This window comes from Chiloscyllium plagiosum, unplaced genomic scaffold, assembly GCF_037043375.1.
Source record: "Chiloscyllium plagiosum isolate Xiang-an unplaced genomic scaffold, Cpla_swu_hap1 HiC_scaffold_5, whole genome shotgun sequence".
NCBI lineage: Eukaryota > Metazoa > Chordata > Chondrichthyes > Orectolobiformes > Hemiscylliidae > Chiloscyllium > Chiloscyllium plagiosum.
Genome location: NW_028270143.1, coordinates 27955431 through 27977102, shown reverse-complemented (window position 1 = coordinate 27977102; position 21672 = coordinate 27955431).

The following is a 21672-nucleotide window of genomic DNA, read 5'->3' as shown; positions in this document are numbered from 1 at the left end:
TTTGTATTTTCACAGGTAGAGGTAAGCAGTATTTTTTTTAAGTTTTCAAAGCCAGGGAATTTAAGTAACTTGAAAACTTGACAAGCATTTTATCCAGTCTTCATGAGTATTTACATCCCCATCATTGGGACGGCACTGTGGCACAGTGGTTAGCACTGTTGCCTCACAGCGCCAGAGACCCGCGTTTAATTCCCGCCTCAGGCGACTGACTGTGTGGAGTTTGCATGTTCTCCCCGTGTCTGTGTGGGTTTCCTCCGGGTGCTCCGGTTTCCTCCCGCAGTCCAAAAATGTGCAGGTTAGATGAATGGGCCATGCTAAATTGCCCGTAGTGTTAGGTGAAGGGGTAAACGTAGAGGAATGGGTCTGGGTGGGTTGCGCTTTGGTGGGTCGGTGTGGACTTGTTGGGTCAAAGGGCCTGTTTCCACACTGTTAGTAATCTAATCTAGTTCTATAACATTGTGGTACAGGAACTGATGTTGTTTCTAGAATTAAAATTGAAAACTCTTCTCCAGTGTAATGTATATAAGTGGCCCAGCCAATTCATATCATGTGCCTGAGTTCTTCCCACCTGTCTTTTTTCCCCAACCAGCGAAAATGGGATCTGCTGGAAATCGGGAGAGGCATCTTGAGGCCAACACTCATTCACCATTGAAAATATCCATGGAGTTTCAACAACTTATAAAAATCTGACCCATGATCTTCGCCCATCAATGTGCATGAAGAAAAGATCATCATGAAAACAGCAGTTCAAACTAATTCAATAGTGTTGACTAGACTAATATTTGATTGCTTTAAAGTACACAAACAATGCAGTATGTATTCCCAGTGCACTGACATTCAACATGGCCACTCCGTGATCCATTCGTGGACATGCAGTTGCAACTGTGGCATCACGCCATTTATGTAAAAGCTCATGAGGGATTTGAAATTATCGAAGCTAATAATCATTATATTAATTACACTACCATTAAAATCCAACATGCAGTGGTTTTCTCCTATTCACGTTGACTGAAGTTCCAAAGTCTCCTTAGGCAAAATCCTTTTAAAGGTTGTAAGTATCTGGGAGGAGAACACTGATGTAAATTGTTTTGGCAGAAAAATGGGTCATATGCCTTTCACTTTAGATTTTCTCCCTCCAACCATTTCTCTAAAATGTTTCTCTGGTCCTGGTGCCCTTATTTATATTCATTTACTGTATCGGGTACGTTGCTGTATGTGCAAGTTCTAAAGCACTGTTTCAGTTTGTGCACATGTTTATGCAACACAACATCTAGCAAGGGCTCTGGCCACAAACACAGCCTTAAGGCAAAATGGATTCAAATGAAAAACAGTCCACAGGCTACGTATTAAGTTGGAAGAAACATTGTTTCAAGATTGGAATTGTTGTCATAAGACACCTTTCTTACTTTGAGGACCAATTCAATGACAGCTACTGGATGATGATTGCTTTTAGTTCAATGGAAAACAATTCCCATGATTCAGGGACTTTTATGCCATCTTCAACTGTCTCTTTGCCTATCCTTCAGCATCAACGCTGAACAAGAACTTGATGAGTGTCGTAAATCCGGGTCTCAGGTTCAGTAGCAATAGTTTCACCCTCAAGCACTTTGAATGTTCAATTTTCATCCTCACCATTCCGTAATTAATATCATTTAAGGTTGTAACATTTCTGTCCCTTGAGTCCTGAACTGAAGAAACATGACTTTCACGTGTATTTCTGCAATGTTTCCAGAGGGAGGCAGAACGTGAACACGATCAGATAGGCTTTGCAGGAATCCAGAAGCTGTTTTTTCACTGTGAGGAGAACATGCAGAAAATCAGCAACAATTCATTCTCTTAATTCAAACAGTACAACTTATGGCATTTTTGTCAACTACAGTGGATTGTCTTGCTTGTTTTAGAATTATTCGTCAATATTTTCTCTAGCACTCCAACTTCCTAACATCATCTAATGACTGATTGCCTCATGTCATTCTGTTTTGAAAATGTTTGATTGCCTGAGTTCCTGCTAGCCCATCATGATAAACTTCTCAAAATGTTCAGCTTTCCCCTAATTTTGAATTCACACCTTCCACTGAATGTTATCTCATTGCCTATCGTGGTTTCTCTGCTTTCATCCTGCCAAAGAGGCCTACTTCCTGCTCCCATGATCCTCTTGTGACAACATGCTGACAAAATACTAGGAGAAGTGAAATTGAACATTGTAACTGAGAAATGAAAACTGAGGGGCAGGCTCTACTGAAAAGACTAAATGGATAAGTTCCCTGTTGAAAGGGGTTTGTATCCCAGGTTGCTGAAGAAATGTGTGAGTGGAGATAGTAGAAGTGGCTGTTATAATCTTCCAAGCTCTCTTAAATACAAGGGGGAGTGCCAGAGGAGTGGAAAATGGCAAATATGATACTTTCATTCAAGAAAAAGATGCAAGGACTCTTTTAGGAACCACAGGCTAGTCAGTTTAATATTAAAGGTATGTAAGGTTTTAAAAACTACCATCAGGGGAAGAGTGAACAGGTGGACTGTATTTGGTGAATTTAGTTAAACTTTTTGATGAAGAAACTAAGAAGCTATTTGATTGTCATGTTACAAGTGTTGTTTAGATAGATTTTAACAGTGTTTGACAAAGTGCCACATCAAACGTTTGTCAAAATTGAGGTTAATAGAATAGCAGGAACAGTGACAGCATTATTAACAAAATTTGATATAGACCAGCTTTATTTTGGACAGTGGACTAAAATATGAAAAAAAGATAGTGCTTTAACTCAGGGGAACTGTGGAAGGAGAGGTTGCATATTTTAAAATGAGATACTGAAACTCATTGTGTGTTGTATTTATAATGTTGCCTTATTTATGCATGGGGAGAGGTGTGTTGTGCATGTGTGCACACACATATTTGTGTGTGCCCAGAGACAGGTTCTGACTAATTTTTCGATTGACCAGTTTTGTGGGTTTCACAGAGCTCAGCATTGAAACAACGTCTTGATTGACCACAACCTTGTGTGTATCAAGCAGATACATCCAGCCTGTGAAGAGAAAGCATTTAAATCCCTCTCCCTCCCTTTTGTGTGGAGAAGTAACAGAAAATCTCCTGGTTCCTGGTTTCACTGATCACTTTCCTATAAATGCTTGTCTCCAAATTCTCTTGTTCAACGGAAAAGGGAACAAAACACCTTCAGAGGCACTGACAAAGTGGATTCACAACATTGTTATTTGCAAAGAGTCAGAAGTAGTCACATGAAAGCAATTCATCGCAGTCTGTGGTTTGGTCAAATTCTCACATTTGTTATTACTGCAAGAATTGTGAGGCACGACTTCGAATGCGCTACTCTGTGCATAGTGATAATTGGCTTAAGGACAGAAACATTCAATGTTTAGTTTTCAGATGCAGGATGTTGGACAGTGGTGTCACTCAAGGGTCAGTGCTAGGACCACTATCTCTATGTAGTTATACGTTGATTTGGAAATAGGAGTACAAAGTTAAATTTCAAAACTTCACATGATAAAACCCTAAAGGAGTGGCAAAAATGATGCAAACCAACTGCAACAGGGCATGGGTAAGCTCATAGAATGGTAGACAAGTAGAAAATTGGATTTAACATAGGGAAGAGAGTACTGGAACGTTTTGGCAGAAGGGATAAAGAAAACAGACGAAGTAACGTTGTTTTAAAATGTGCGCAGGGTCAGAGAGGTCTTGAGACTAAAGGTGCAGAGACCTTTGAAGGTTGTAGGATATACTGAGACATTAATTCAGCAAGGATATGGGATCTGGGGCTTCACAAATATAAGGATTAAATACAAAAGAGAAGTTATGCTGAACCTTTATGAAACATTGTGTGCCAGCACAGTTCTTGTCACAATTCCCCAAGTGTGAGGGTCCTTGAGATTTTAGGAATACTTCCTGTATGGGACATAGGAAGGAGAAATGGAATTTATAAAAGATTTCCAATTCTATCCTTTGCCCTCTTAAGCTCTGCACAAAGCCAGGCACTAAAGCATGCTGTTTTAGTTTTCAATTTGAAATTGTTGGAGAAGCTGTTTCAATGCTTTGTATTTTTAGAATCCCTACAGTGAGGAAGTAGGCCATTTGGCCCATCAAGTCCATACTGACCCTCTGAAGAGCAGCCCACCCAGATCCAACCCCTTACCTGTAACCCTTTATCCTCATGGCTAATCCACCACATTCCTGGACACAATGGCCAATCCACTGGGCCTGCGCATCTTTGGATTGTGAGAGGAAACCAGAGCAACTGGAGGAAACCTGCACAGACATGGGGAGAATTTCCAAACTCCAAACAGCCAGTTGGCAGAGGGTGGAATTGAACCCGGGTCCCTGCTGCTGTGAGGCAGAAGTGCTAACCCCTGAGCCACCATGCTGCCAACCTTTACAGAATCTCATTACCATATTGATAGGAGCCATTCAGAGTTGCTAGGCTTCTTCCTTTGCAACAATAGAGAAGCAAATCCATTACTGAGTACAGTATTGGTCTTTCAGCTTTAATTAAATCTGTTCAAGTATCCATTATGTGTGTGCTGTACCTGCCAGCGCATTAGTCTGAAGTAAGAATTAATTCTGGCTTCCAAAAAACCTTAAAAGAATTCATACTATGAAAAGAACAAAGCCTTTGAAACATTATCGTTTGGCTTTAACAGGCCATCAAAAAAATGACTGATAATTCCAGGGAAGAACATTGAGAGGATGGTCTGCTTGAAATGTGATAAAAGACCATTAGCTCCTCTGCTGGTGCTGCAGAATTCACAAAATGTTTTGCATTTTAATAAACTGTGTGGGAGTAATGGTCAATCTAGATGAGAAAAATCATTGTCTGAAACATGTAACGATCTGTATCACAGCATTCCTGTGGCCTAACAGGAATTAAGGAGGACAGAGGTAGTTCTCCCTATTCTTGTCCATGAGTAACACAGTTACTGCAGCAGTTGAAACCCTGTTCTTGAGGGAATGGGAAATAGCAGGCTACCATACAGGTGACAGGGAAAGACCCAGATCTTCCAGATTGAACTGCAGCTGGATACCCTGAAAGAGAGCTCATCAGCCCAGCATCCACTCACTATAGACCAAAAAGTCATTGATAACACTGACATGATGATGTTGTTTGAAACACTGCCAAAGAACATGGTTACTAGGACTACACTCCTGCCAGATGTCCAGGTAAAACATGGGGCTTTGCATGTATTCTTCATCCTGTAATCAAACCTCAGGAAATTCCAGCAACCTCTTTGATGGAGCTAGCAAACAGCTGAACAGTTAATGCCATGATGGTCACAACATCTGGAAAAGAAAATTCAGACCTCCTGACTGGGGCTGTTGATGGAGATCCTTGATAAATCATCTGCAGTATTCTGATGCTTACTCTGTAGCTAGCGCTTCCAAATAAACCTGTTGGACTATAACCTGGTGTTGTGTGATTTGTAACTTCCTTCACATTTGACAAAGTTATCAACAGGTTCTGGACAATTTCCATTTTAACAACTGGACCTAAGTAATTGGAGAATTTCTCACGTACCAAGATCATTACGTACTACTCTTTCTCAATGACAGCGTTCATTTTCTCTGTGTTGGTAAAAGTTCTGTTTGTCGTACATCGGTCAGCTGGTCCCATCACATTTGAGCTGTAATGCTCCCAGGCCAGTGGATGATGCATCTGCTGCTGCAATATTTGGAATGACAGGGTCATTATTTAAAAGGATTTCAGTCAAAATGAGCATGTCATTGATTCATTGAAATGAGTGCTAACCTTTCTCAGTTGAGCATTATGCCCAATCTTGCTTCAAATGTTGTCTGAGAGAATCATTAGTTTGAGCTAAGTGGGGCAAGGATTTTCCCACCTGCTTTACCATCCCCATGAGCCTTGGAGATTCTGCAATATCTTTGGGTTGTGGAAATGATGAAGGAGCTGAAGATGGTTGAGCTTAGGACATCATCCTGAGGAAATCCTTTAGTGAGTTACAGGTTCTGAGATGACTGGCCTCCAACAATTACTATCATCTTTGTTTTTGCAAGGTATGGCCCCAACCATCGGAAAACATTTCGCCTGATTTCTATTGGCTTCAATTTTACTGGTGTTCCTTGATGCCACACTTAGTCAACCTTCCTGTCTCTTTCAGTGGAAGCGAGGAAGATCTGGTCTAAATGTAAACAGAGAATTTAAGGAATTACTGAACAGTATGGGTTCAATATTATTATCTCATTTCCACATTACCCAAAGGAATGCATACACCTTTCATAGAAAGGTTCACCCAGACCTCCATAAGAACATGCAAAATACTGAGAGAGAGACAAAGGAAGTTCGAAACATTACCTTATTGTCACCCTGATCTACACCTCTCCAGGCTAACATGAAATCGCCTGCAGAGCAACTCAATGGTAGAGAGTGCAAGACAGTGCTGCCAAGAAAGACAGGCCCTACAATTGATCAGCAGTAGATAAGCCAATAGCTTTCTGTTGTGAAAGGAAGTTGACACCTCATCAAGCAAGCTACGTCTTTACCTTGAGTTAGTGAGAGAACCAGCAGAACAAGTCCAGGATCGAAACATGAAAGCCTGGAACACAGCAAAGTTGCTGAGACATTGAAATTGAAACTGGTAAGCAAACAAGAAGAAATATGTGAAAAGCAGAAAAACATCATCAACACCAGCAACATTATTAACCAATGAGAAACATTCACAAATAACAGCATGTGACATTGACATCTTCACAGCAAATGACACAACACTTCAGTAAGGCACTCAACAAGGTTCCCCATGGGAGACTGGTGAGCAAGGTTAGATCTCATGGAAAGCAGAGAGAATGAGCCACTTGGATATAGACTGGATCAAAGGTAGAAGACAGAGGGTGGTGGTGGAGGGTTGTTTTTCTGACTGGAGGCCTGTGACCAGTGGTGTGCCACAAGGATCGGTGCTGGGTCCACTGCTTTTCATCATTTGTATAAATGATTTTGATGTGAGCATCAGAGGTATAGCTAGTAAGTTTGCAGATTACACTAAAATTGGAGGTGTAGTGGACATCAAAGAAGGTTACCTCAGATTACAATGGGATGTTGATCAGATGGGCCAATGGGCTGAGAAGTGGCAGCTGGAGTTTAATTTAGATAAATGTGAGGTGCTGCATTTTGGGAAAGCAAATCTTAGCAGGACTTATACATTTAATGGTAAGGTCCTTGGGAGCATTGCTGAACAAAGGTACCTTGGAGTGCAGGTTCATAGCTCCTTGAAAGTAGAGTCACAGGTAGATAGGATAGTGAAGAAGGCATTTGGTTATGCTTTCCTTTATTGGTCAGAGTATTGAGTACAGGAGTTGGGAAGTCATGTTGCGGCTGTACAGGACATTGGTTAGGCCAACGCTGGAATATTGCATGCAATTCTGGTCTCCTTCCTATCGGAAAGATGTTGTGAAACTTGAAAGGGTTCAGAAAAGATTTACAAGGATGTTGCCAGGGTTGGAGGATTTGAGCTAAAGGGAGAGGTTGAATAGGCTAAGGCTGTTTTCCCTGGAGCATTAGAGGCTGAGGGATGCCCTTATAGAGGTTTATAAAAGCATGAGGGACATGGACAGGATAAATAGACAAAGTTTTTTTCCTGGGTTGGGGAGTCCAGAACTAGAGGGTATAGGTTTAGGGTGAGAGGGGAAAGATTTAAAAGAGACCTAAGGGGCAACTTTTTCACACAGAGAGTGGTACGTGTATGGAATGAGCTACCAGAGGAAGTGATGGAGGCTGGTACAATTGCGACATTTAAAAGGCATCTGGATGGGTATATGAATAGGAAGGGTTTGGAGGGAAATGGGCCGGGTGCTGGCAGGTGGGACTAGATTGGGTTGGGATATCTGTTCGGCATGGATGAGTTGGATCGAAGGGTCTGTTTCCATGCTGTACATCTCTATGACTTTATGACTTTATGATTAACAACGTCAAGCACAATTCCTACAGTGTCAGAAACAAGCACATAAAATTGCCCATGCAGCCAATTCATCATAGAGAATGGTGAATGCTAATTACTCAAGATGGAGGTGCAAAATTCTATCATGTAAGCAATGTCATGAATAATGACTTTTGAGTATAGAAAACAAGCTAAAAATATTCTTAAGGTTTTTCAATTTAATTATAAGATTCCATTTTCATCCACTTTTAGTTTAAGCCTATAATGAATGAAAGTTAATGATTGAAACAATTATACATGCATAGAGACATTATTATTTTAAAGAGAGATGCTACATAATTATGTTACTCCAATATGAGTCAGGAATTACTGTATATGTCTCCATGAGTGTCTAGAATTATCACATCTCTCACTGTTGCCTGATAGTCAAAGTAGTGAAACACAATGTGTCAGTCTGCAACACATTGTGCGATCTGAGAAATACATGTGATGAATCTCAAACACTTGAGTCTAAATGTATGTGCATTTCAAACTTCTAGGAATCACATGACATAGCAATATTTTTCTGTGATAAATTGTTGTCAGTACCACTCATTCAGTACCCATTACAATCTTGTAATGTTTTTGTAACATATTTGTAGTATAACAGTGACAAATTCTGATGTGCAGCAAATGAGATTGATTCCCACGTTTCACTTATCTTTCTGATGTCACCATAATGAATTAATGCCTAGATTTAAGTGGAATAAACACATTACTTTCCTTTAGTGCCTGAAGTTCTGTTATCAGAAAGTGGCTGGCTGTACCTCAGTGGAGTTCCATTTGCAAAATGATAAAAGGGACCTATGCCAGCACAGGAGCATGATCTTCTTTAATTGAGAAAAGAGTATCCTGTTTCAAAGAGCACTTTCAGAAATGGGTGGCATATGTAAAAGGCTTTAATCCACCTATAACCACGATAAGCTTCATCAGACAACCAAATGACAAGAATAAGAGATTCACACAGCCTGATTACATTTCAAAAGTATTCAGGCAGTGCATCCCAGACCATAACATCTGACTGGATAAAACCACTCTCCTTTGGCTCTTCTGTCAGTCGTCTTAAATATGTTTCCTCCAATTACCACCCAGTTTGCCATTAGAAACTGTTTCTCCTCCTTTACCCGAGAGAGAAATTCCTGAGTTTTTACACTTTGCTGTTCTAAGGAGAAAAATAAAATCCAACCTTTCAATCTATCTACATAACTGAAGTCCTGAATGCCTGTAAGATGCCAGGAAACCATCCATGTCAGTAGGGATCAGAGTCATTTTTAATTGAAACAAATAAGATCCTGAGAGGACCTGACCAAGATCGAAAGGATGATTCCTCAAGTGGGAGAATATTAGATAAAGGGTCATAGTTTAAAAATATGGTGTCACCTATTTGACAGAGAGATGGGAAAATGTCCTTCTCTCAGAGAGTTGTGAGTGTTTGGAAAAGTCTTCTTCAAAAGGCAGTGGTTGCTTCATTTTGAAACATTTTTAAGAGATGGATAGATTCTTGGTTATCAAGGGGTGAAAAAATATTGGGAAATACGCAGGAATGTAAAGTTGAAGATAAAAGTCTAATCAGTCATGACCGCATTGAATGACAGAGCAGGCTCGAAGGGCCAGGTGGCCTAGTTCCTTGTTTATATGCTCCTGTGGAAAGCTTCACTCTGGTCGGAGCCATGTCTTGCACAAAGGGAGATTGTGGTGAATGCTGGAGGTCTCACTTCTCAGCCCCAGGACCACACTGCAACTGCTCCTCAGGATGGTCTCCTCGACCCAACCCTAGTTAACTCCTTCAACATTTTTATAACCCATAGATATGACAGAATATTAGTGGCTCATGGGGATGGTAAACCAGGGGGAAAACATAATCTATCCTTTACGTAAGAAAGCCTTGGTAGTTGGCTCCATCTAGTTAATGCAATCTTTAAGTGTGATGGCTATGTGCTAAAAGTAATTTTAAATATTTTTCATCAATAACCAAGAGGGGAGTAAGGCATTGGAGAGCCAATTTCCCCTGCTTATCAAGGTCAGAGTAAATTTGAAGGCTTGCCTGGAATATTTTCACAGATGAATGACTGAATCGAAATTGGAAAAGCAAATTGTTCCATCCACAGCTGTTTCAAACCAAAAATAAAACTGCAAAAGAGGTTTTCTGAGGTCTCTAAGATTAAAAGTGTGAAGGTGTCCACAAATGATATTACTGCTTTTATGGAGCAGGATGAAGTAACTTACACAAAGCTCGAAGTCCTGTCTCTGGAAGAAGCTGTACACCGGGTAACTCAACATATGAGGTCCTGCCCAAAAATCAGGAGAATGAAAATTGAAAAAGTGAGACAGAGAAAGGAGAAAGTAAAGGGAATAGAGAGAAGAAAGGGAATTCCAGGATGGGGAAATGCAAGAGAAAGGGAGTTTAAATTGAATCAACTCGACCTGATAAGGGGGAATAGTTCCACTGAGGGCATTACACGTAACTCAGAGTAACAATTGAAGCAATTAGATTTGTCCATTTAATCCCTAAGTATGGTGGGGAAGAGGTAACACCCTTTTGAAATAACTCCCCAGAGACCACTATCCTATCACCAAGTCACCCTGTATACATGAACACTCCTTTACTGTAGTACAGCCTCATACAGAGTCAGACACAGAGTGTCTGTACCTCTGACACTCACCCTTTTTGTACATCAGTGAGGGCTCCCTGGTTGGATCAGATTATCAGCCCCAATCAGGGAAAGATATTATATGAGGGCCAACTGGCTGAGCTTGTTACAATCTCTGCATTTCTTTGTCATTTTTGAAGCAGTTAAGTGGTCAGTCCAGCAATGGTTATTGCTATTGTAGAGCAAGCTGACAGGGAAAGCTCACAAAGTTTATATCCTCTTACCTGAGGAGAGTGAAACTGACAATGAGGCAGCAAAAGGGGCAATTTGAAGTGCATCCCAGTTAGTACCAGAGGTGTACGGGGAAATACGCTGTAAATTCAGGTGCCTGATCAGATATACCTGGAATTTGAATGGCTTGCCTTTTGACCAGTGAATACAGTCACTCAAAATTAAGGCCTCCTACAAAAATCATCATGAGATAATTCTCCTTGATGAGTTCAAAAATGTAATACCCTTTCTAATCCAGATGCATGTAGAATGACAGACATTGGCAATTCTGGTTGATGGCTATGAATTAAAATACAAATCTATAAACTCAGGGAAACTGGGCTCTGGGACCTATTACAGGCTAGAAGAGACAAGTGTAAGATAAAGAGTCCTGAGACAAGCTGGAGAAGACTATAGGAAGACCGGCAGAGAAAACAGAACTGCATCTGGTTATTAAATGGAGGAAGACATATAGAAAATTGTCCAATGTGCCTCCTTGTGGGAGGTCAGTACATATAGAGGAAAATATTTGGTGTCAATGATAACATCCCCAACCCAGGAATTCAAGCTGTAAGACTAATGCCTGGAACATTAAAGGTCAGTCTCTGCTCACGCATGACTGTTTCTCAGAATACCAGTCCCCAGTTAGTGTCAAAAGGAACAGAGATGAAGAGAGAGATTCACATTTTCCAGGACACCAGCCACTCACACACATTATTAGTGAGGAAAATAAAGATTTTCTACCTGAAAACAAATCAAATTACAGTGTGTGGATAAAAGGGGGCGAGTATGAGGTGCCATTGACTAGGGTTTATTTAGAAAGTAAACTTGTTATAGGACTTATAATGCTGGGTGCAGGCCCAGGTTTGTCAACGCCAGAGATAAATATTTTATTGGGTAATGATTTGGCCTTCAAATGGAAAAGGACAGCCTAGAGGGAATGTAAAGGCTGGGGCAAGTCATCAGAAAATGAAGAAAAAGTCAGGAATCAGGAATCTTAGAAACAAAGGAATTAAAATCCCCTCATGCTCCCTCCACCCTGACTTTTCATCCTGGGGTTACATTTAAATATAGTGGGAGTGAAAGGGAACAGGAATATGAAGGCACATAGGTGACATGATCACTCTCATTGTAAAGAAATTATCACATTTGGAAATCCATGTTCACTTTTTATCATTGGCTGTGAAAGAAAGTATCTTTTCAGCTGCAACTACAAGAAGGAAGTTGGAGGGGTTGCCATTTAGCACCACACAGTGTTCTAACGTGGTCTGAGTAATAGCAATCCTTTCTGTGGCACCCACAGACTGAAACTTTTCCTAAGACTGAATGACAGTGTTGTGAAGACTTCCACCAGCTTGTAGAATTACCTTTTACTGAACAGTGGGAAAACAATCAAACTGGTAAAGTGCAGTTGGGGTTAAACAGGAGATACTGGCCTCTGCAGAATCAAAACATTGACAATCAGTAAATAATGATTTTACTCAATTCCACTCCATTGAATGAAGTTGAACAGAGGTGTCTACCTGCATTGCTTTGACCAACTTTGTTGCATTGTGGGATGCTGTAAGTGCTGTTCCTTAGGCTGAATGTCTTCACTTTCCTATTCAGAACAATGCAAGGGCTCTAAAGCATCCTGTTAGCTTTGACACATCCTCCCACTCTCAGATCTAAAGAAGGGTCACTGGACTCGAAACATTAACTCTGCTTTCTCTTCACAGATGCTGCCAGACCTGCTGAGGTTTTCTTGCAATTTCTGTTTTTCCTTCATGTTCCTTTCTGCCTTGCCTCTCTATCAGCTCCATCGGATTGAGCCTCCCCACATTTTCACCCAACTCTTTTACTTAGCTCTTCATCTCCTCACTAGCCCCTGAGCCCAGTTAGTTATATCAAACATCATCATACACTGTCGATGCATTGAAGCCAGGGTGATGGTGACTGTTAATGAAGCCCCCTCCCCTCCCCAACTCTCAGCAGTACCTTGTGCCCTCCTGAGGTTTATCATCCTTCTCTCTTGTATGCTGAATAGTTCATCTCAGCAGTTATTCTCCCCTCCACATTGCAGCATGCTGCCTCCAATCCCCACCATTGACTTCTTCAGATTATCGATCTGATAACCCATCTTTCACTTTTCGGGAACAAACCCTCTGGACTGACTGTGGTCCACTCCCTGTATGAATTGGCAGGTCAGCCAGACCTCTGACTGATTTCAGGGTAGCTCCCTGACTGACCTAACGGTAACCCCTGCACTGTGACCGCAGGATTGATTTTGACTCATTCTCTGGACTGTAATGATACAGAATCTCTGACCCTGATTATCGCAAGAGCCAGACTGATCATGTCCGAGCCCCTGAACTCATATCGAATGTCAACCATGACTCACTGTGCCAATGCTCCCAGACTGATAAGGGTTACCCTGGGCTTCTCCATTTTGTTCAAGCATAAGGAGTGTATTTGCCACAGAAAACTGCGGGCATATTTACGGGTGTAACATTGATATTACAAGGTGCCCACAATAACATGTCAACTCCCTTCACTGATCATTGCTGGAAGACATGACAATCTGCCCGGCTTTGTGCCTGCAAGGCAAGATGGGCATACCACGAGGCTGTACGGCCGGAATCAGGTGGCAATGTGTAAAAAGACAAGGCAAGACAGAGACGTTGCGAGCATCCAAGCAGGCATGAAATGAGTAAGCATGAGGAGAGCAAGTGTAGAGCTGAGAATCTGAAACAAGGCAATCAGTGCCTGTCCCTGTCCGCAGCTCTGTAATGCAGGATATTAGGCAGCAGTATTGAAGTGCACTGTATTATAAATGAGTCAGAGATGTGCCATGATGATATGTTGAGACTGGTCTAAATCACTACCCACTAAGCATGCTCGGAACTGTTATGGAATTCTAGACAAACTGCAGGCCTGAAGGAGCAAGCAGTGATCTGGAACCTTCAAGTATCCACTCAGAATTCCATGTCAGTAACTGTTGCTACTCTGTCTTCAATCACTTGGAAAAATAGCAAATTGTGTATAAATGAGGTGGGATTAGCTAAGTATGAAATGCTAATGCATGCAAATGGACCTATCACCACTTGCTTGAATTATTAGTAGATTGTGGACAGGCTTTGAGGAGTCAGGAAGTTACCTGCTCTTGTAGCCACAGTACTTACATGGCTTCTCCAGTTATGTTTCTGGTCAATGGTAACATCCCAGGAGGTTGATGGTGGGGGCAGAGTCAGTAATGGTAAATCCACTGCATGTCACAATGGTTGGACTTTCCCTTGTTTGCCTGGGACCTGTGCTGGTACCTGCTTTTGGCAATCTAAACTTGAATGTGGTATCGATCATGCTGCATATTGACATGGACTACTTCAGTATCTGAGGAATCATGAAGGAGAACATTGTGCAATCATGAGGAGACATCCCCTTTTCTGATGGAGGGGAAGGTCATTGAGGAAACAGCTGTGAATGGCTGGGTCTCGTATCAGTGTTCCCTCTCATTTTCTTACCTCCGAGGCCTCTGGGTAGCATTGACTTCCAGAGTCTGAAGTGATTGATGTACTGACACAGGCTGTCCTGACACTGGCTGTCCTGCATGGAACATCAGAACTGCGCAGTTTAAAGGGAGCTTTGCCTTGCACACCACTCAGAGGAAATCCTGCAGAGGTGCCTTGCGGCTGATGCGACTGACCTCCAACAGACATAACCACTTTCCTTCATGCCAGGCACGACTTCAACCAGCAGAAAGGTTTTCCCTCTGACTTATGTTTCCCTGGGATTCATTTGCAATACATTTGGACAAAAGTTGCCTTGATAGTTTTACCTTTCCTCTTCAGTTCTGTTCTTCAGTAAAGTTTTACACCAAGGCTGAAATGTGGTCAGAATCTCAGTGTGGCCAGCAGAGTCCAAACTGTGAATCCACGGGTGGATTGTTGCTGAGCAAGTGCCATTTGATAGCATGGTTGGTGACTCCTTTCTATCACTATGCTGATGATCAAGCTTAGATTGATAGGTTGGTAATTGGGTGGGATGGCTTTCACCTACATTTTGTGCAAAACTGAGCACCATTCCACATCGCTGGGTAAATGCCAGTGTTGGAGCTGTGCTGAGGATAGCTTGGCCAGGACTGCAGCTAGATCTAATACGATAGCTGGAATGTTATCAGGGCTCACAGCCCTGTGGCAGTGTGTGTCCCCAACTGTTTCCTGTTATAATATGGAGCGAAGTGAATTGAAGACAGATTGTGGTGGTGGGAGTCATGCTGATGGCTTGAGTATTAGATATTCTGTGGTACTCGTGTAAGAAATTTGGAAGTAAACTGGGTACTACATGGAAGATTCAATCATTAAAATTTCCTTAACATTTATTTAAGTTAAATATGTGACTTCGACTGTGCTCTTTCAACCTGAGATGTGACATTGATAACAAAAGATACAGAAGAAAATAAGGAGATACTTAGGACAATGTCATGGCATTTTTGGACCTGCAGTCTGAGGAAATTAGAAATTAGTCTGTTGGGTGATGCAATGTGAAATGTGAAGTGAGGCTGGAGGAGTTCTGAGCACATGCTGAGTCATATATTGTTTTTGAATGGGGTGAAGTGATAGAGATTTCACAGCGATGGTCTTTATTGCGGCTCAATGTGGGCGACTTATAAATATGACTTTTAAGATGTTGCCTGACCTGGCAAAAAAGTCAGATAATGAAAGCATGGCTTTTGATAGACCATTAGCTGGTGGATACCAAATGCCACATTGCAAGGGAGGGGAAGAAATAGTAGGCTAATTTGTGAATCATTTGAGGCAAGCTTTGAATGAATACAATTATGTTGTGACAGATCTGAATGACCAGATAGTGTACCAGGTGCCCAACTTTGAAGGTCGGATATTTTGAAGCACATATTGCCACAAAAAGGAGGTGCCCTAACATTGGTAAACACACTGAAAATTACGGTTGCATTTGACACACACCTTCACAACATGAAACTAGCCCCATTTCTGGTTTCAGCACAACAAAAGCTAACAAAATCCAGGCCCTTGCAAATCTGAGCAGCAGACGTCTGGCAGAGAATATTTCGGATGTGGGAACTTGGACTATTTTTGTAGTGATGCTTACCGCTCTGGCAAGGAAAAGGTCTGCACAAACTCTGGGGAGAAGTATCATTTCGCTAAGAAATGCAGAAGCAGATCTCCACCAAGAGGTGAACCTGGCAAACCATGTAAAACAAAGAGAAAAGAACGGAGTCAAAGAATTGCAGAATGAGAACATGAATAGCAGTCACATAAGTGATTTCCATTAAAATGTGCAACCGTGGGAAAGTGCTGGTTATTGCTGACACTGTTGAAGTGAGTGTTATTGTAGACTTAAGGAGTATCATAAATGTTATGTCGGACCACTGTGGAAGGATCTGAAAATAAAGAGCATTGAACACACGTCTCAGACATATGTCAGCAAATGTTATCCTGAAACATCTACAAGGACAGCAGCAATCAAGAGTGACTTCAATTAACATATAACTGAAAACATCAGATTGGCAGTAGTACCCTGGATGAAGAGTTCATAGAATACTTTCAAGATACGTTCTTAGAGTGACATATTTTGTAACCAACCAGAGAGCCAGTTATATTAGAGGTGGTATTGTGTCATGTGACAGGATTAATTAATGACCTCCAACTAAAGACACCTCTGGATACAGCAACCACAATATGATTGAATATAACATCCAGTTTGAAAGGGAGAAGATTGTGTCTATGTCTAGTGTTTTAAAGCTAAATAAGACAACTGTGGGAGCATGAAAGCTGAGCTAACTGAAGTGAACTAGAATACCATGCTAGAGGATAAATCAATAGAGACAGGCATTAAAGTGAATATTTCAGGAAACTCAGAATAACCACATTTTTACTATAAAGATAAGTTCTAAAGACCCATCATCTGTGCTGAACCAAAGAAGTTAGGGAATGCATCAAGGAAAAAACATATAAATGCAAAATGTGTGGCAGACCAGATGACTGATCAGATTATACAGGATTGTAGGGAATGACTAAAACGTTAAGCAGGACAAAGAAATGAGTGTATGAGAGGAAGCCTAATAGAAATGTAACATGGATAGCAAGAGTTTCTATAGATATCTAAAAGGAAAAGAATAAGTAACTTAGAGTGTTGGTCTCCCAAAAGTGAGACAGGAAAGTTAACAATAGATACTTAGGCAATGGCAGGTGAAATGATAAAATACTTTGCTTCTTTCTTCACTATAGATGATACAAACACTTCAGCAATAGCTACAACTCAAGAGGTGGAAGGGTGAGAGGAACTTAGCAAAGTTAAAATCATAAGTGAAATGATACAAAGCAAAGAGATGGGCTGTGGACTGACAAGTCTCTAGACTTCCTTCAATGAAGAAGAGTCTATTGAACTTGAACCATTAGCTTTGCTTTCTCTCCATAGATGTTGCCAGACCTGATGAATTTCTTCAGCAATTTCTGTTTTTGTCTCAGATTTTCAGCATGCATCCATAATTCTTTATTTTAAATTATAACTCTGTTTCTCTCTTGTCAGATGTTTCCAGACCTATTGTGTTTCTCCATCACGTTCTGTGTTTATTTCACAACCTGGTTTAATTCTTTTTACCCTATTGTGGACTGTTTTCCTTCTAGAATGAGAGACGCAGGTGTTGGGGAGATGAAATTGAGTGTCACCTCTGTTACTTTTTATGCTGGTGGGATGGTATACCGAGTGAGTGAGTAGATAATGCAAAGGGAACAGGGACTTAGTGGTGTCAGGGTTTGGACTGGGTGGGAATGGGCAGGTAAAATATTGAAGGCAATAGTGAGAGTGGTAGAGCATGAGCCTTGATGGGAGGTGGGAGCAGAGACAGGGTGAGTGTGAGGTGTCAGAGAGAAGATGCTCGCAGTTATGCTCATGAAGTGGAGAAGGACATTGACCATCTCCCTTCAGTACTCTGCATTCCTTTAGCCAACTGAGACTCCACTGCCCTGAGTGGCAACCTTGCACCAGGTTGTATGGTCTGGTGTCATGGTCTCTTCTGATGTTCTTGGGGATGAAGCCTTTGTACCACCCCATCCACCAGGACCTCTAGGTCCCTCCAGCAAACAGGGCAACACATTTCCTTTTTCTGCCATGCCAGGAACTGTACTGGGCAGCTCTGGGCTAACATGCCTTTTAAAGATGGCAGCGATTTGTTCCAGGAATGGTGTCTGTTAGGATGGAACTAGAATCAGGGGAGAGGGGCATCATTGGGGTGAGCAGGTAGTTAATGAGGTGAGTTTGGTAGGATGTGACAAAAGATCTCACTCGGACTGCAAAATACAGATATTTCACTAAAAAACATGCAATTCAACCTCAAGCATGTACTTTCAGCCTGCAATGTCAGACTGTGGATCTAAGGAACAAGCCAAGTTGGACATTCACACGATACTTCAGAATGGAGGTGGTTGCAAATGCTGTGGTTATATGTAGGAATGCACAAGGGCGAGACCATGAGGTATTCCAGTGTGAAGACTGGGTACCACCCGTTGGTGGTTTGTAGGTGAAGTAAAGCTCTGCCACGAATTGTCTTTCCTAAGTTAGTCTAAGGTCCTGTTCTGTGTGTGTGTGTGTGGTAGAGGATGGACCATGAATGAGTCTCACTAGCAGAGGAACTTGTCCATCATAACAGGATGTACCTTATTACATCTCAATAATTATGTACGGGTTGCACTAATTCTTGGCCATATTAACTGTTGCTAACAAGAGGTAGAGAAGACAAGTACTCCATCAGGAGACTGACGGATTCTCACTGATTCTCCATTTAGAGGCTGTGCAATTTGTCAGAATGGGCAGAGCTCAGCACAGCTCAAATATGAACACTTTCAGAACTTTATGCAACAAGTGCTTCAAGTCTTGTCATGTGCACTGATGTGGTGGATTCCACCATAATTAAGAAGGCAAGTATCTGTGACATAACCTTTCCTGTCAGTTTTTTAATTCATCCTGACTGAATGTGGCAGGACTACAGAGTGTGGATGTGGTCCATTAGTTGTAGGATTATTTAGACCTGTTTACTGCATGCAGTTTTTCACTGTTTGAAACACAAGTAGTCCTGTTCTGTAGTTTTATCAGGTTGATATCTCATTTTTAGATATATCTGGTGGTGCTCTTAGACGTTCAAGGGACTGGGTTGGCACTGCTGCTTCACAGCACCTCTGGGTGGGATGCTCTTTGGAAGGTAGATGTGGACTTAATGGGTTGAATGGCCTGCTTTCACATGGTAGGGATTCTATGAATGTTTTACATTTACTTGTAAAGTGTCAGTTCTTGCTCAATGCCATTAGGGGCTCATCATATTGGGTTGACACCCTCACATACAGAAAAAAAATGCAAGTGTTAATATGAGATATGCAGATGAACATTCTCCAGGCAAAAGTGTCCCAATATATCTTATAGATCTGTAGAAATCAGAGAACACAGAAACAGACCCTTCGGTCCAACCAGTCCTTGCTGACCATAATTCCAAACTAAAATAGTCCCACCTGCCTGCTCCTGGCCCATATCCCTCCAAACTTTTCCTATTCATGCACTTATCCAAATGTCTTTTAAATATTGTGATTGTACCAACATCCACCACTTCCTCAGGAAGTTCATTCCATATGTGAACCACGTTATGTGTAAGACGTTTGCTCCTCATGTCCTATTTATGTCTGACCATGTTATTGTTGAGTTATTTGATCAGTGACTTTCAAACCAATTAATATTTTCAAGATTTTTAATGCTGAATTTTACAAATATTTTTGCTTGCTTTCTATTTTCCTGTATTTCCCTTGTTTCGCCAAGAGTATGAGTGGGCCTCCTGTTTCTGGGCATTGACCAGTAGCGTATCAGGTAAGTAAGAGTGATTCAGAGATTTACTTGCATCTTACTTTACATTTTATGAGGAAAAGCTTTTCTCCCATCTCATAGCACACAGATCAGAAACTCTTCATGAGGCAGGAAACATGTGTCCTGTGTGGATACTTTGCTGAGCAATCATGCATCTCTGCAGGGCAAGAAAAATGCTTACTCTATGGCTTTTGTATTGTAGGTTTACCAGTGAATATCATTTGCAAAATAAGAGTGCTATCAAAAGCGATCAGTACTGTTTTGGTTCATCGCACTGAATATTAGTCATTATGAATGATAAGAGCTTCTCATTTTAATTCCCATTGTGTCAATCATCCTCTGCCTGCTGCTTCAACTCATCCTGTGGTTTAAAAACCCTGGAATTGTTTCCTTCCAACTTTCAACCTTTGTCATTGCTGAATTAAATGGTCTCAGCTGGCAAAGTGGGAACATGTTACATTTGGTTTCAGAGACTTTGAGCGAGAAAGGGCAGAAAATTGCCAGGCCTTCAAGGTGTAGATACATACACAGAGGGTGGCAATGCAGCCCATCATGTCTGTTCTTTTTCAGAAGAATCCAATCAGTCTCGTTTCTGCACACTCTGCACGGGTTTGTCCTGTTGACCAATATCCAATATCACCAGCTGGATCTGCCAACTCTCTTGGTCAAAACACTCAAATAAAAAATGGACATTTGGCTGGCACAGTGGATGCAACTGTCAGTGACTCCCCAGCAAGGAAGGAATTGAATGTAGGTACCCAGTGAATAAAATATAACAAAGAAAATTAATCAAAATAATTGGGAGGAACCAGTGCGATGGAATATTTTACAACCTATTTTTAATCTGAGTGACTCTTGAGAGGTTTGTCATGGGTTAACTGAAAACGAAAGCATTCTCTTTTCCAGTTTAACAACATGACATGACCCCAATCTCAGGAGACAAACACTACTGTGTTAGATTGACATTTCCATTTTCCATTCTTGTGCTTTCACTGAGTGGGAGTGTCAGTTAGTGCTTAATTATTGGGAATGTTTGTCCTGTGTACTTACATCAAACACAGATTGGAGTGAAAATGCTCAAACTCATTTAATTTGGAACTCTTAGAGCTGTCAGACAGAAATAACTTCCATTTGTCAATTTGTGTTGGACTCAATCCAAATTTCAGAGAAGGGAACCCATTGTTTGACTTGCTATGCTTCACAAATTCCTATGATTGCAAACCAAAGAAGTATAATAATCTCTTTGAAGTTTATACTGGCTTTCCATCTTGCTTGCAGTGAAGGGTATTGTTATTTAAATAATAATATTTCGTTGTGTTGTAGTTTGATGTGCTTGTATTCAAGACGAACTAGCCATAGAGAAGGCCAGTTTAGGAACTATATTTGGGCTTGGACTTATTTATAACAGTACTTATAATATATTAACACTAGATGCTACAATTGATGGTGTTCAGAGATATACCAGGCTCTACCTTACTGTTACATTATTGAAAGGTTATTCCATAAACTCTCCTGTCTAACGCTAACTGGTCCACTCCATCTTGTAAAGTTACAATTTTGAAAACAATGTAATAGGAGCTTAAATTTTCTTCAGAAGGTCCTATTCTTCTAGTCATGGCTACTTAATCATTGTGCAATTTTAAAATTCACATGCTGCATGTCGAAACCCTTGCATGTATTTCTGATGTTCACATGGCTAGACCTTAGGCCCCTCCCCAGCTTTCTGAGTATTTTTCTCTTCCCCTTTAATTCCGCCCACACAGTGCTGCTTCTGTGCAGTGGAAGTGCAGCTCCATGACATCATTGGCACGGTTGCTCCAGGGTTCCAAAGCCCTTACACAGCAGCCAATAACAATAGTTAAACATAAACAATTTATCATCTGGGTGGCACGGTGGCACAGTGGTTAGCACTTCCCGACTCAGGTGACTGACTGTGTGGAGTTTGCACATTCTCCCCGTGTCTGCGTGGGTTTCCTCCGGGTGCTCCGGTTTCCTCCCACAGTCCAAAGATGTGCAC